The sequence below is a fragment of the Dermochelys coriacea genome, chromosome 2 (assembly GCF_009764565.3).
Source record: "Dermochelys coriacea isolate rDerCor1 chromosome 2, rDerCor1.pri.v4, whole genome shotgun sequence".
In the NCBI taxonomy this organism is placed as follows: Eukaryota; Metazoa; Chordata; order Testudines; family Dermochelyidae; genus Dermochelys; species Dermochelys coriacea.
Genome location: NC_050069.1, coordinates 33,693,108 through 33,708,525, shown reverse-complemented (window position 1 = coordinate 33,708,525; position 15,418 = coordinate 33,693,108). Strand labels below are relative to the sequence as shown.

The following is a 15,418-nucleotide window of genomic DNA, read 5'->3' as shown; positions in this document are numbered from 1 at the left end:
CGTCCCTTCCTCCTTCGGGGTCCAGCAGCTCCCAGACAGCAAAGGCAGCAGCAGCTACCCGGTGGCCAGCCCGGCAGAAAGGACCCCTCACAGGTGGTGGTGGTGGTGGTGACCACAGCAGTAGTAGCGACTGCTGGGGTAAGGGTCCCTCACTCCTCCCCTCCAGGGAGCGGACCAGCAGTCCCCCAGCAGCTGCAGTTGGAGCAGCAGCAGCAGCACCCGAGGGTGCGGGGGGTCAGCAGCTAGCCAGCAACCAGGTAGCAGAGAAGGGGGTGGGTGGTGTCCAGCCAGGGAAGTAGCTGGAGCAGTGGCGGCAGCAGTAGCAAGAGCCCAAGGCCCAGTAGCAGGAATCTCCCTCCTTTCTCCAGGCCAGTTGGGTTCAGTAGAGGAGTCAGAAGCTGCTCTATTGGTCATTGGATGAACAGGTTTCTGTTCCCTGACTGATCAGAGCAGGGGCTGCTCCAGGTTAATGAGAACACCTGACTCCAATTAACCTGCAAAGAGTCAGGTGAGGCCATTAAGTTAATGTGAACATCTGACTCTAATTAAGGCCCTTCTCATACTATAAAAGGGCTCGCTCCCCTCAGGCTGAGGAGAGGAAGTGTGGTTGGAGGTTTGAGTAATGAAAACACTCTCAAGCCATTGGTAGGGGAGCCCTAAGGTAAGGGTGAAGAAGAGAGAAGCGGGGAAGCGGCCCAGGGAAATGTAGCAACTCTGGCAGTGAAAGGTTGGCTGCCAACAGCTGCTGCTATTAGGGTCCCTGGGGCCAGAATCTGGAGTAGAGGGTGGGACTGGGTTCCCCCCCCCCCCAAGCCACCACTACAGAAACATCTCCTGGGAGGGAAAGATAGGCCCCTGTCAGGACAGGAGGATAAATTATTATGGAATAAGCTCCTAGGGACAATAGAGGCTGTGGAAGTTCTCTCACCAACTTCCTTGGTGGCTTATGATGAAAGGGGCGCAGTAGATTGTAACCCTGGCCCTAGAGAGAGAAGGGCTATGTTGAGGGTCGCAGTGAGCCTCTGAGGCTAGCATAAACTGCCTGGAAGCATGAGACCCATGGGGATAAGGTCGGAGCTCTGCCACTCTCTCTCTCTCTCTCTCTCTTTCTATATATATATATATTTTCCCCTGTGGGTATAATTTTCAGACAGTAATAAACAGTGAAAACTAATTTGTCTATATCTACAAGAGACCCCTAAACTTTGCACAGTGGCCATACCATTTTTGGATCTCAGTAGGTTTTTTAAAATTTTTCATAATTTGATTTGTGAAGAAGAATACAGAATGGGACATTTAGCTGTTGAATTTAATTTCTTTTAATGCCTGAGACAGTTTGACATTTCCAAAAAGCTTTTCAAGCAAGGATGCTTTGTATAAAAGCACACAATAGACTGAAGTTGTGTTCACACGAAGAATTCTATAATTCTACCAGCTGTTAAAATTTCAACATAATATGACCAAACCAAGGATCCAGACACAGCTCTGCCAAAGTACTTCAATCCTGACCCATATAACTTTTGCTCTTAACATTCCTGGTGCCTTTTGGTGAAGAAATTGCCTGTTGTTTGAACTGCATGGTGGGTTTTATGATGTGGATTAATGTTTCTTGGGGGACTAGCCCATATGAAGAGACATAAAGAACCTGGCTGGGCGTGGGCATGCTGGCAGAAAGAGGGTAACAGCATCTTACAACATTCTGCGTTGGGCTTTAAAACATGTTTGAAAACCATTTGAATTTGACTTAAACGTGGAAAGATTACAGCAGCATACTCTAAGTGCAGAAATTGTCAGGGCATCAGGGTTTGGCCAGCTGTGGTGAATGAAGTAGTTCCCAAGCACATTATAAGAGGCCTGTGCTCTGAGGAGAATCAGAGAATATTAGGATTGAAAGAGACCTCAGGAGGTCATCTAGTCCAATCCCCTGCTCAAAGCAGGACCAACACCAACTAAATCATCCCAGTCAGGGCTTTGTCAAGCTGGTCCTTAAAAACCTCTCGGGATGGAGATTCTGCCACCTCCCTAGGTAATCCGTTCCAGTGTTTCACCACCCTCCTAATGAAATAGTGTTTCCTAATATCCAACCTAGACCTCCCGCACTGCAACTTGAGACCATTTCTGCTTCTGTTATCTGCGACCACTGAGAACAACCTAGCTCCATCCTCTTTGGAACCCCCCTTCAGGTAGTTGAAGGCTGCTATCAAATCCCCCCTTACTCTTCTTCAGACTAAATAACCCAGTTCCCTCAGCCTCTCCTCATACGTCATGTGCCCCAGCCCCCTAATCATTTTCATTGCCCTCTGCTGGACTCTTTCCAATTTATCCACATCCCTTTTGTAGTGGGGGGACCAAAACTGGATGCAATACTCCAGGTGTGGCCTCACCAGCGCCGAATAGAGGGGAATAATCATTTCCCTCAATCTGCTGGCAATGCTCCTACTCATACAGCCCAATATGCCGTTGACCTTCTTGGCAACAGGGGCACACTGCTGACTCATATGCAGCTTCTCGTCCACTGTAATCCCCAGGTCCTTTTCTGCGGAACTGCTGCTTAGCCAGTCGGTCCCCAGCTTGTAGCGGTGCATGGGATTCTTCCTTCCTAAGTGCGGGACTCTGCACTTGTCCTTGTTGAACCTCATCAGATTTCTTTTGGCCCAATCCTCCAATTTGTCTAGGTCTTTCTGGACCCTATCCCTACCTCCAGCGTATCTACCTCTCCCCTGAATTTAGTGTCATCTGCAATCTTGCTGAGGGTGTAATTAATCCCATCATTCAGATCATTGATAAAGATGTTGACTAAAACCGGCCCCAGGACCGACCCCTGGGGCACTCCACTTGATACCAGCTGCCAACTAGACATCGAGCCATTGATCAGTACCTGTTGAGCCTGACAATCGAGCCAGCTTTCTATCCACCTTTTAGTTCATTCATCCAATCCATGCTTCTTTAACTTGCTTGCAAGAATACTGTGGGAGACAGTATTAAAAGCTTTGCTAAAGTCAAGATATATCACATCCACCACTTTGCTCAGAAGCCACAGAGTCAGTTATCTCATCATAGAAGGCAATCAGGTTGGTCAGGCATGACTTGCCCTTGATGAATCCATGTTGACTGTTCCTGATCACCTTCCTCTTCTCCAAGTGCTTCAAAATGGATTCCTTGAGGACCTGCTCCATGATTTTGCCAGGCACTGAAGTGAAGCTGACCGGTCTGTAGTTACCCAGGTAAACAGATGATGTGGAAAAAGCTGAAGTACTCAATGTTTTTTTTCCCTCGGTCTTCACAGATAAGGTCAGCTCCCAGACTGCTGCACTGGGCAACACAGTATGGGGAGAAGGTGAGTAGCCCTCAGTGGTGAAAGAACAGGTTAAGGACTATTTAGAAAAACTGGACATGTACAAGTCCATGGGTGCAGATCTAATGCATCCAAGGGTGATGAAGGAGTTGGCTGATGTCATTGCAGAGCCATTGGCCATTATCTTTGAAAATTCGTGGCGATGAGGGGTCAGCTCCCAGACTGCTGCACTGGGCAACACAGTATGGGGAGAAGGTGAGTAGCCCTCAGTGGTAAAAGAACAGGTTAAGGACTATTTAGAAAAACTGGACATGTACAGGATCTCACATTGAGTACTTCAGTTTTTTCCACATCATCTGTTTCTGTGTTGCCTCCCCCATTCTGTAAGGGTCCCTGACCACCTTCTTGTTGCAAACATACCTGTAGAAACCCTTCTTGTTATCCTTTGCTAGCTGCAACTCCAATTGTGCCTTGGCCTTCCTGATTATACCCCTGCATGCTCTAGCAATATTTTTATATTCCTTCCTTTTAAATATGGGCACTATATTTTCCTTTTTCCAGTCATCTGGGACCTCCCCTCATCGCCACGAATTTTCAAAGATAATGGCCAATGGCTCTGCAATGACATCAGCCAACTCCTTCATCACCCTTGGATGCATTAGATCTGCACCCATGGACTTGTACATGTCCAGTTTTTCTAAATAGTCCTTAACCTGTTCTTTCACCACTGAGGGCTACTCACCTTCTCCCCATACTGTGTTGCCCAGTGCAGCAGTCTGGGAGCTGACCTTATCTGTGAAGACCGAGGCAAAAAAAACCATTGAGTACTTCAGCTTTTTCCACATCATCTGTTTCTGTGTTGCCTCCCCCATTCTGTAAGGGTCCCTGACCACCTTCTTGTTGCAAACATACCTGTAGAAACCCTTCTTGTTATCCTTTGCTAGCTGCAACTCCAATTGTGCCTTGATCTTCCTGATTATACCCCGGCATGCTCTAGCAATATTTTTATATTCCTTCCTAGTCATCTGTCCAAATTTCCGCTTATTGTAAGCTTCCTTTTTGAGTTTAAGCTCACCGAAGATTTCACTGTTAAACCAAGCTGGTCGCCTGCCATATTTACTATTCTTTCTGCACATCAGGAGGCATAGGCCTGGCTGACATTAGGTGCCAGCTCCTCTGTTGTGGAAAATGTTATTTGGAAAAACCCTCTTTTGCAACAGATTTAAACATTGGTTGCACAGCCATGCTTTTCAGATTAATTCATTTAGAAACCAGACTCACTGAAACCATTTTGAACTGACTGGGGAATTTTGTTAGGCAGAAGGACTTGTAGATTGATGAGTGGACCCTACCCTATTGTGAGGCACCTCACCTGTTAAAGATCAAATTTATTGTCCTTTGTGTCATCAGACCAGATTTGAATCCAGATATCCAGAACTAAAAAGACAATGAATTTACCCTTGTCCTGCCTCACTTCTGGAGTGCAGTTTTTCAGTAGCTGCATATTTAGCACCTGTTAGTTTCCTCCACCAACTTTGTCATTTAATTAGAACCTGTCATAAGAAAAAAAAAATCTTCTAACTGAAGAAAACCAACAAATATACATCTTGCCCTGGGTGGTTATTTTTGATTTGTTGCTTTCCTCCCAATTCCTCTCAAGAAGTGGGGGGCCATTTTTTTTCTGTTTTAAATATTGCATTCCACTGACATGATCTGTTTATTATTTATCTTACTGCTAACAGTGTTAAAATTAAACCTTTTGTGATTAAGCAGCATCCTGTGATTATCATCACACAATCAAATTAGGGACTATCATCTCCAACTCATAGTAAAATATTGTTCCTGCTTGTTATGTTGAAGGGCAAGTAGAACCTATTAATGTCTTTCTTCCCACATCCCTTTATTAAAACAGGAAAATACTAACATAATGCACATTTTCTATAACTAATTCTTGTCTAATAGTTTCCACTTTGGGATTTGAAACTCAGATTTCTGTGGATGAGGAATGTGGATGACTAGGTTAAGCCCAAAAGTTCTGTGCGTGACAGAGCTCTAATGGAGTCACAGTGGAGTGGAGTGGGGTGCATAGCATCTCCTGCTGTACTCCTAAGCTGCAGCAATGGTCCTGGGGCATGTTGGGTTGCGAGGTCCATAGCCCTCATTTTGTTCACATGCATCTTGACCATATTTTCAAATTTTCAAGTGGGTCACTGTCTCTGCCCACTGCTAATTTTCCCCCGCTCCCTCCCACATTATTTTCCCCATGTTTTGTGTAATACTTGATCCTATTTCCCGTAGGGGATTCCTTTACTTATCTACCTCCACCTTGGTTAGTTCCAAGTCCTATCTTACTTCTTGCTCCTCTTTTATCTGTATTCTCCCTCTTCTTCTTTTTCTTTCTTACCTCTTTGGGTCTCTTGTGCCTATCCCTCGTATTGTTTCTCACTCAGATTCTCCTCACCTCTTCCCTCTTAGTCATCTTTGTATGACTTATTTCACATTTGTGTATGACCATTAGGCAATATTGTGAGACAACGCTGCCTGTGATTCCAGGAATACACTGACAACATACAGCTCTATGTATTTCCTTCCAGCATAAACTGTCTCCTTATCAAAATGCAGCCAAGATAAAGAACAGCTGCTTCAAAATGAACTCTGAAACAAGTGAAGTGATACTAGTTAGAAAAGAGAAATGCTTCCTGAAACTGGCAAACTCTACCATTCAACTCTGCCTTCCATTAGTTAAAATCCTGGATAGTTTTGACTCTGTTCCCTCAAATAAACAGAAGTCACTAAATCTAGGGCACTAGATTGGAGTCAGGAGACCTTGGCTTCTATTCCTGCTGTGTTATTCTGAGCAAGTTACATCAACTTTCTACCTCAGTTTCCACATCCATAAAATGGGACTAATGATACTATCCTTAGGAAAATCATTTGAGATCTACAGACAAAAAGTTATATAAGAATGGAGTTGTTGTTGCTTTAATTTGCATGATGACTCACTCTGTTCCTGGTGGACAATGACTTGGCAACAGTACTGTGCATTCAGCACCTCCAGCTTGAATTAGTGCATTCTAAGTTGGTGTTCTGCAGCCTGCAATGGCTCCCCCATGCCTGCTGCAGCAACTTCACGTTTGTGGTACCGACCTGTAAGGCCCTTGATATACTAAGCCCATGCTATTCCAAGGATTGATTACAACTGCCTTGCATTCATCTTGCTATGACTAATAGAGCCCAGATATATGAACTAGAGGTATGCTCTTCTCAAGAGCAGGTACAAGGATCTGAATATCCTCCCAAACAACAAGTAAGAGTCCTACACTTGCCATCCTCAGGTCCATGCTGCTTTGTCATAATAGTCCCTCAAAAGCCAGAGCAAAAAACCTAGCAGTCTACTTAAATGTATAAGTAAATCATTAAAAGGAAAAGTAGCCTGGAGATCTTATATAGTTTTAATGAGAAGCACATAGATTGTCGGGGTCAAGTTGTTAATAAATATAAATCACTTTATAAAGGGACTGTTAGAAAGGAAAATGGAAAACTGAATGTCCCTCCTCACAATTAGAGAGACAAGGTGGGTGAGGTAATATCTTTTTTTTGCACCCTCTTCTGATGGTGAGAGAGATAAGCTTTCGAGCTACACAGAGCTCTTCCTCAGATCTGGGAAACGTACTCAAAGTGTCACAGCTAAATACAAGGTCAACTCTCTTAGATGGGATACTTTACTTTTTCATCCACTTGAATAAAATAAAACTCCAATTTCAATGAGACACCAATTTTGTTCTTCCAAACCCAGATAGCCCTTGTCATAGCAGAATGGCTGGTTCTCTTATTCTTGTAGGCAAAACTCTTTATTCAAGATTCGCTCATAGGAAGCTTCATCCAAAGCCTACTGAAGTCAATGGAAAGACTCCCACTGACTTCAGTAGCTTTTGGATCAGATCCAAAATGAGGATTTGGGTCTGAGCATTAACTCAACCGATGGCATTATGGTCTGTGGTATCACTGCAGTTCCTGCAAAAGAGAACTAAATCCACATGCTAAAAGTCCTTATACATTTTTCATCAAAAATCACTCTCCCATTTTCTTTCTCCCCCAATTAAAAATATTTTAAAAATGTAATTAATTAATATTAACTAATATTAAAAATGTTCAAAACAACATGAAACTAATCATTTAAAATGATGTATTCATGAAACAGAAGTTGTGAGAGTTACACAGAGGCATCAAACCATTGTAAACTAGCATGTTCTATTTTATAAAATCACTGAAGTCACCTGCGGTCTGAGATGTTACATGTCATGTTTTAGCCTGCAGTGAATTTTTTTGTACAGTTGAGTTATAAAACTCTGAAAAATAGAAGTGCTGATATAATCTGAACTAGTGTTTCCTGAAGGGTGATGCTATAACAATATTCTAGGAGTCAAATAAGTCCCATTGTGAGAGTAATTTGTCATTCTAACTCTACTGGCAAATTTGTAGCGTCAGTGAAAACTATTTGTCAAAGTTAAATATATCAGCTGCTTAAACTTTTATTTCCAAGATATGAATAATTAGATCATATTCGGAGCTCTGTGTTCCATTTTTAAAGTAAAACAAAGTTTTGAATTGAACAGATGGAGAAGAGTGTCTAAACAGTCTGAAATTGTTTATCTAATTTATGCTGAATTTATGCAAAGTTTCATTCAAGAGAATTAGTGTGGCCTCTTATAAAACACGTTAAACAAAGGTCTAATATTCAAAACACTGCAGAACCCTTAATGATACTCAGATTAACATGGGCATCACTCCATTAGTGGTAAATATGTGTATCCCAGTCTTTCAATTTGTTCTTCTTTGAAATGAAATTAACTGCTTGTTGTTATACACACTAACATAGGTTTGCCCTTTTCAAATTGTCATACATATAGGTGAAAGCCAAGGGCCCAATCTAGCAAGTTCCCCTTGCCTGGAACTCTTGTTCAATTTAATAGATCTTCCACAGACTGTTTACAAGATTGGGACAAAAGGCTGATGTGGGAACTTTACATGAGAACTCTCTGTTCTGCCTTTGCATTAACAAAAAGTGTTGGGGTTTTTGTTTTTTAAACACGTAGTTTTGTTATCACCTCTTTAAAAAGCAATCTTTGATAAAAATATTTCCTGATGCAAAACTTATTTTACTTAACTGCAATATCAGAATTTAGGATTTTGCAGAGAGTTTTGCAAGGCCTTTCCTTCATTTAAATTATATGAACTCGGGTTCCCTTCATTCCCCTCATCTCCAAAAATTCAACAATTTTTTTTTTTAAGAGTCTCTGACAGGGAAAGGGAGAGGGTCTAGCTAGCCAGCCGCTGAGTTCACAAGAAGTATTTTTTTGCAGATTCATGAGTTCTGGTTTAACCAAAGTAACACTTAGATGGCAGAAGTCCTTCCATGCAACTTTATAATCAGTAAACCACAACACACAAAACAAATATACAAGCAATAGAATAGTTATGTCTTCCCAAATATTCCTGACTATTGATCAGAAAAAAACAAAACAAAAAAAACCCATCCACAAGCTGGAATCAATCTCCTCTTTAAGGTCCAGAGCATAACTAAATTCAGCTGAAATCTAATTATCTCACAACTGGGAGAATCTCTGTGTGCTGACTCTGAACCTGTGCTGGAGATTAGCCCACCCCGCAAATGCAAAAATAAATAAATAAAAATAGTAAAAACTACCAGACCTGCCTGCTTCAGAGTAGCCTGCCTTCAGGATACCACGAGGTCATGATGTAGCAGGGGTTTAGGGCCCCTTTAGAAAAAAAAAGTCTATGTCCTGTCACATATACTCTAAAACATACTGAAGTGATCTATTAATTCATTACCCCATCAACTGCGTAGTGTTAATTATATTCACTAAGAAGGGTGTTCTGAGATTAGTGAATTAAAATTAGTAGAGTGCATCGGAGTGCCTCCCATGGAAGGCATTGTAGAAGTATTATTATTTTTATCTATAAGCAATATCAAAATCTGTCCTGTACCTAAAGCAATTATCCAGTCAATTACAGATGTCAAAACTATATCCTGCTTCCTTTCTATCGGAGACAAAAGTCCTCGTGAAGCAGCTTGCTTATTAATGAGTTAATAATGTAATACCATGCAGTTGAGGCTAAACCTATCCATACTTGTATAAACATAAGTTAATAGTACAATAAACATAGTATTAGCATGAAAATATGAAAAACTTAGAATAAGGTTTTAAGAACTAAATGTTTTTACAAGATTACTAACAATTTGTTCTAAGGAAATCGTGTTTTTATGACCAGATAATAACCAAAAGGTGGCAGTATTCTATTCAGTATTCATTTGCAAAACAATTTGAAGAGATGCATTTATTTATTGACATTTTATCTGCTTTTTCCATGATAAGCAGTGAAATGAAAGCATATGTAAAAAAATACAGCTTTGTTAGAAAGAAATATTTAGAATTCAGTTACACTGAGCAATATTTCTAATTGATAACTGAATGCATGCAAAATAACAATAGGAATTTACAATAATTTGTAATATTTATTCTATATTAAATGTTAAGAGTCTAGTGTATCCTTGATGTGTCTATTGCTAGGTAAAGGTGGATTTGTATATAGCTGAGGCCTGACCTGACCTGACCTGAGTAATTAACACATGGAGGGAGGCGTCATTTCTTGGAGGATAGAATTAGTGAGATAAACAGATCATTAGGCTGAAAACAGAACTTTTTTGCTAAATCAGATAAGTAAATAGATAAGTAGGCTAAAAAGACAGAATGTCTGAGCCAGCTAAGATAAGAAGGAGAACAACTAGGAAACCATGTACTAACAATCGACAATATAAGTTAGTAATGTAGAGATGAAGTAAACTGTAGGTCATGGACAAGCATGGATATAGCATGCTGCATGGGGACTGGTTCCTGCAAAATAATCAAGCCAATCCAAAAACATTTGATGCAATGTATAGTAAATGGAATGTAATGTGTAAATGTATATAAGGGAAGAAGTTTGTGGGATGCTCTATACCCGCCCCCTATTGTTGAATCTGATCAATTCAGCATAGCTCTGCTGTATCCCAAATAAAGGAACCTGAGTAATGAAATCTGGAATCAAGCAGAGTTTTTTTGGATCCCAGAGAACTGGATGTAGTGTTTGCCCAGAACTGGACAAGGTTTTCTGGATAAGCCAAGTGGAAAATGTCTCGGAGGGAATCCCAACATTGTGGTCTAAGTATCATTATGGAACATGTAAGATCATTGGAGCTAGTGGTTCAAGTGCTGGCAGGGTTGACTCCTCTTACTCTCTGAAGGAGATAAATTGAGCTCCATGCACTGTTAATGTGAACAAGGTCTACTGGATAAAGGACTGTTTGCTCTGCATTGACCTAAAGATCCTATGGCACTTTTCATAAAGAGAGGGGTGTACCCCTGGGTCTTTGGCTCAAATTTTCCCATTGTTACAGTACACTGAAGAACTGTGGAGGCAGCTGGTTACCTGACTATCACCCCATAGGTAGTTCAGCTGAATTTCAGAGGTGGAATTTGTAAAATGCTCTGCGGTCCTTTGAGATGAAAGTTTTGGTAGCAGTGTAAAGTATTACTCAGGGGAGAATGCTTGCAGGTGAAATGGATGTTATTTAACAACTGATTCTGTATCATTGCTGCTTTTGTGCTATAATAGTTCTATATTTACTTGTGCATTTTACTTTGTCAAGCCCAACACAATGGTTACATGGTTTTAATTTAATAAAACTTCTAAAAAATCCCTTGATGTTTCAAAGAACATAAAAATGGGTAAGACTCAAAGACATCTCTCCAAAATGCTGGCCAATGTACTTATCTATGGGGCATGTTTTGTGCTTTCCAGTGGTGAAAAACATTCTACGCGGGATGGAAGAAAATTTGATTCAAAGAGCAGGAGCAGGGAAATATGATTTTAATGAGAGTGACATTTAATATAGTTCCATATTCAGGCCCCAATATGGATCTATATCCATATATCCTGCTTTCAAGTCACACAAAACTGTAAAACTCAGCTGGTGTGATTCTTCAGAGAGCTGGAATTAATAGGACTTGAAGCTCCATACTTCTCTTCTCTCTTTCAGCATTTAATTCTCTGGAGAAATTGGCATGTCATAGTGACTGAGTCTACGGAAGTTGTTTCTTCAGAAAAGGATAGAAGACATCTTAAGATATTGAAACTATTCACATTCTTGGAGAAAAAATTTCATACTCTTGGTCCTCAGTTTAATATAATTGATGAGAAGCTTGTTCCTTGATGCCTACCAGTGTTAATCTACCTAGAAAGAAGTGCTGTTATACTTCGTTATTTATTTTAGCAAACAAATTGCACTGCTTTGTAATTAAACTCATTAAACCCTTCTGGCATCCCTTCTGGCACTCGTATCTTTATTATATTATTTGTTTATCTAGAAAGGTGGGCAAGCTAGGGACATAGTGGAGTTCATGAGCTGTGCAATGCACTGGGCCTGGAGGAGTAATAATAAATAACTACACAAGGTGCAGAAGCAGTAGAGAATCAGGCCCATGGTTTATATCTGGAGGAGGAAGAGGAAGTCTCTGACACACTGTTAGAGGGTTGATAGGGAAGGTGAAATATCTGGTTCATATAGAGAGAGTAGACTGTGATGTACAATAAATAGATTTTGTTTCTAGATTGTGTGTGTGTGTGTGTGTGTGTGTACTGAAGTGTGCAGAATCAGATCTGCTGCTTTGTGATCATTTGTGTGATTAGAGAGGGTTGATTTTCTGGTCTATATATTTATATAAATCTCTGTGTGAACTGATGCGATGGTCTGGGTGTTCATCACATACACTAAATACACAGTGTTAAATACGATGTAAAGGACTGTTCATACTTAAATATGGCAGGCAGAGAATCAATATATGTGGCTAATAACTGGTAGTTGGTAAACTCGAGAATGGTTTGTGGGCCACATGCTGGATGGGGATTTGTCAGGGTTTTTACTCATATTGAAAATGCCTAAGATGTAGGGTGGGGTGGGTATAAGGAGATTTCTGATCTGATGTTTAGCTAAGGATGTTTCTTTGTAATGTGCAATATGATATTTTACACATGTACATTTATTTAAGAAAATGCATGAAGCATGTTGGAATGGTTATCAACCTTCTCTTAGTTGCTCATTTCCATACCTTTAAATATTTAGATTCTTAAGTAACACTTCGTGATAATAATCATTCATAGTTATAATATTAACGTAAGTTACTAAGCTCTTTATCTGTTAAGAGTAACACAAGTTTATTGACTTGGATTAAATTCAGCATTTTCTGGAATCTACTCCACCCAAGGGGAGGATGCAGAGACATTTGCTGTCCCTGGGTTGGTATGCAGGATACAACCAACGTGCACTCCCAATGCAGGTGTTTGCTCATAGGCATAGTTTGACGTCTATATTTCTGGGGGCTGGCAGCTCCAGTCAGGCCACGGGACCATGTTTAGGGGGGCAAATTCAATGCCTCTCTGAGGCAAGCAGTTAGGGCGGGGGCAATGCCTCTTCCCAGCTATGCCCATGGGTTTGCTTCCCATATACTCATGGAGCTAAAAGTACAGATTTGCCCCTCCTGCGATTTACCTTAAAATACTCCCTGCCTATGCACTAGTTCTTGGGAGCTGCTGCAAAGTCTAGCTATGCTACACACAGGGGATGTGGAGTCCATCATGAGTCTGTTCCACAGCCACTCCCCTTGTATGAATCATAGTGCCTCTGCTTTGGGGGCCTTCTATGATATATAGACTGCTTGGTGAATTTCACCATTTGCACTTCTGAGAAAAGTGAATAATTTGCAATTAATTATTCTTTTTTAAAATGTTGGAAAAGAATGTTAAATAGTTAAAAGGTAAAAAAACGCCAATAAAATGTTAATAATAATTGTATATCTTTATTTAAGATTAATATCTGGATATAAAATGAAAAGAAGTAGGTTCTAGTACATTTTGTGGTGGTTAGGGATATTGGTATTGTTTAACTCTGGCACAAAACCCAAGTGAGTCTACAGAAGATATATTATAATTGCATTCATATAGGTTCTTATCCAACGCCCACTGAGGGCAACAGGAATCTTTTTAATGACTGAAATGGAGCTGGACTGGCTCCATGGTTCCTTTGAAAATATTGTGAATTGCTTTTGACATTACTAAATAGCATAAAGAAAATGGGATCCATCCTGTACTGCATGCATATCTAAAGCTTCTGCTGAAGGGATATAACACTGCAGTTTTAGATTTCCTAACTTTTTAGTTGTAGGTGATTACCATACCCTTTTCTTAAATGGCATACGTACAGTAGTACATGCTGGATTTCACAAGAGGTTGCACTTTCCAGTGCTGCTAGAGAGATTATATTAGATATTCTCGAGTTCTGAATTTTTCCATTCCCTCTTTTTGACATTCAGAAACCCACAGAACTTGCAGTATGAAATCTGGTTGATGCCATATACTTTAAACAAACCCAAAACACACACAGAGCCTCCTTTCACTGGAGTTTTTTAATGGCTGCTTACCATTTCCTGTTGGGTGGGATTGTATTTTTAAATTTGTCTTTTTCCCCCCTTACACTCAGAGACCATTTCAAGCAGATGTCTTTCATTTAAAGCAAAGAATTGTTTTTAAATGATTGGGGCCCTTTACGGGAAATGTTCTACTATAGGGATTTCAATAACTCCATACAGGGGGGATTTATTGTATTTATCCCTTTTCATCCTATAGACATGGACTATTAGCAATTGTAGATAGATTCTCAAATGTGTGGTTGCTACCCACCACTCAGGCCCCAATTCTACAATTTGATTGCACATGTGGACCCCTATGCAGTCTCATTCTGTGAGGGTGTAGAACTGTGGGATTGGATCCTAGGTAAATTATCAAAAAATAGAACCACTATTGTTGACAGTGTTACCTTCTAAGAGTTTGTTCTTGCAAAAACTTTAACTTTACTCATATGAGTGGTTCCACTTATGCCAATGAGATTACTCATATGAGTAAAGTTACTTGTATGCTTAAATCTTTGCAATATTGGGACCTAAAATAGTAATGTATGTCTCAAGAAGGGAGACCCATACAAAAAGAGCAGGACACCCCATACGGAGTGTTCAAGATCCCCATTCTGAGAATAGAGCTCTTTAACAAAAATGGACTTTACTTCCTCTTTGCGTGAACATGGACATATACAGGTAGTTGAAGGCTCTGGAGTGAGTCCTGAGCACACTGTTTTTTAAGATCTCCATCACAGCATTGTAGTATATTTGCTGGTTCTAGAGAGTAATTGTTGAAGTAGCCAGTGACATGTACCAAATATATTCCTAAACATATGCTATGGGTGCCAATGGCTGATATTTAGAGTCCCTAAAATCTAATCTCTTTCCATAGGCTAAAAATATTTGATATATGTGCACTTGGAAATCCGTGTATATCTTGCTGCTGTTTACATGAACCTCTGTGCTGAAATTCCAAATACTTGCTATTTTGTCTGGAGTTATTGTAAATGCTTATTTAACTTAACAGGCTTTTGTAGTGAAAAATAATCACGTGAAAGCACTTCTATTAAAAAGACAGACACTCTCCAGGTGATTAATAAATATCTTGATTTTACTAGCAGCTACTCTATCACTCATGTAAATTTTTGGTAATCCATCTCTGACTTCAGGAATTGCTGAACTATGAACAACATGGGAAATCATAAGGATGGAAGTGGACCAGTTCATTTAGGTTTTTCCATAGTGTTGAAATCCACTAAGTTAACTGTTATATTAGATCAGCCATATGGCTCAGTGGAGAGGTATGTGCATTGCTATCTGAGAGTGACACTTTGAGATCCTGATCCCTTGAGCTGGAGTTGCGAGCATAACAAAAATGTGACTCTCCACTTCCTTAGGGAGGAGGATGCATGCCTCTTGCTTTCACACCTCTTTGGGGGACAGTTACAGTCTCAGAGGAAACTGCTTGTCCTCCCATTGGCAAAATGTGTCCAGTGATCACAGCTGTTGCTATAAAAACTGGAAAAAAAATCTGTAACTACATCTCCTGAGCATAAATAAAGTCAGGCTGACTTAACCTGCCTGGTGCTATTACAGAATTTAATATAAACTA

General features: G+C 40.3%; 1 long non-coding RNA gene across 1 annotated transcript; it reads left to right on the top strand.

Annotated features, from left to right (window-relative positions):
* Positions 1-601: 601 nt before the first annotated feature.
* Positions 602-13,099, top strand: LOC122458609. The gene is made up of 3 exons (XR_006278680.1): positions 602-661; positions 10,428-10,539; positions 11,397-13,099. It is a non-coding gene; the product is annotated as an uncharacterized LOC122458609 (long non-coding RNA).
* Positions 13,100-15,418: the final 2,319 nt, after the last annotated feature.